This window comes from Tupaia chinensis, unplaced genomic scaffold (assembly GCF_000334495.1).
Source record: "Tupaia chinensis unplaced genomic scaffold, TupChi_1.0 Scaffold000274_1, whole genome shotgun sequence".
In the NCBI taxonomy this organism is placed as follows: domain Eukaryota; kingdom Metazoa; phylum Chordata; class Mammalia; order Scandentia; family Tupaiidae; genus Tupaia; species Tupaia belangeri.
The window spans coordinates 2150095-2151842 of NW_006159756.1; positions in this window are offsets into that span (position 1 = coordinate 2150095).

Below are 1748 nucleotides of genomic sequence, written 5' to 3' on the forward strand. Positions count from 1 at the left end.
TCATACCAGGTCTTGCCAGAGGCCAGAGTTAAGTGTCTGGATTTTATTTGGAGAGTAACGGAAGGAAGGAATGAAACAGAAGAGTGATGTGATCCTACTTACATTTCTAAAAGGTCACCCTGTGAGAATGGATTAATGGACAGTAAGAATGCAAGCTGGGAAACCAGTTACTAGAAGCTTCTACGATGGTCCAAGTGTGAGATAATAACAGTTTAGCAAGGACAGCACCAGTGGAGACTGGAGCGAAGTGGAAGGTGCTAGATGTGTTTTAGAGATGATGCTTAGAGGATTCGTTCACGCATTAAATGTCAGAAGAAGAGATTTCCAAAGACGACTTTCAGGTTTCTCGCCTGAGCAGCTGTGTAAATAGGAGGTCTATTAATTGAGATAGAGAAGACTAAGAAAGAGATTTGGAGGAAAGATGTGATACTCTGTTTGATTATGTTGAATTTTAATCGCTTGTGAGGCATTGAACAATGAGTCAAGTAGTTCGACATGTGAGATTATAATTCAGAGGTGAGATTTCGGCATCGTTGTCCTAAAGCTGGTGTTTAACATCACAAGATGGACAAGGTCACCTACGGAAAGAGCAGAGAAGAGGGCCTCGGCTGCCCATGCATGTCACAGGTCATCACCCAAAGGCAGAATGTGGGGTGCAGACATGTTTTAATTAGATGTTAGCTGTTATGAATTAGTTGCTCACATTTGAAAATTGGGCGAATTCTCATAGAATCCAGACTGCCGGTTTTTGGACAGTGAGAAGATTTGCCATCGCTGAGCACGCGTTCTGCTCAGTGGCCGTCAGCCTGAGCTCTTCTCTGTAGTGTGGTCTGTCCAAGGTCATGGTCGCTGACCCGCCCTTTCATCACCGAGCCTGTTTTACTTGCATGCCTCTCTGGGCTTTTGAATGGACAGCCCCAGCCCCTGATTTCGACATCAAGAAGAGGAGGAGAATGAGACCAGCGGGTAGCATGGTAGTGAAAGGCCCTGGCTCCCACGCGGCCAACTGTGCGGTTTGAGTCCCAGCCTCAGCGACTTGCAGAGCACACCGAGCGTGTTTCTGCACCCAGGATTCTAAGAGGAGAATGGAGGAGAAGTGGGGGAGGTCTGCAGGAGGGGGAGGGCACTTTTTCTCTTGCCTTCTCTCTCTTCTCCCTCTCTGGCAAAGGCATATGCCTATGACAAAAAATCTGAGAAAAATAAAGAAAGAAAAAGAAAAGACGAGGGGCCAACAAAGAAACCTGTGAAGCAGCAACTAATGACATGGAAAACCAGGAGAACGGAGTGTTGAGAAAGCCGGAGAAGAAATCGTTTCAGTTACTGAACGCCACAGTGGAGCAAGATGAAGACAGACAGGGTACTTCAGTGGCATGAGTAGGTTTGAGGAATGGACGGGGAGGAGGGCCGAGGCCACAGAGGCAGTTCTGAGGACTCAGGGAAGCAAAGCGGTGCAGGGAAGCCAGGCAGGAGGGTAGGCGTGGTGCTATGAGAGGCTAGGGAACAGTCCATTAGTCCAGATTGCGGGTGCGAGAGGACAGGTGAGAGTGAAGACCCGGGCAGTGCCCTAGAGCACAAAGGGCCAGAGGGCCTTAGCAGGTGGCGGCAGCTATCAGGGAAGGAAGGAGGGGAGGCAGCAGGGGAGGAAAGAGGGTAGAAAGAAGGAGGGGAGGCTGCTTCTGAGGAGGTGGCTGCATGGATTGCTAACAAAGAAATAGGATCAGCTGGGGACCAGCAGTTAGTGTAATGGC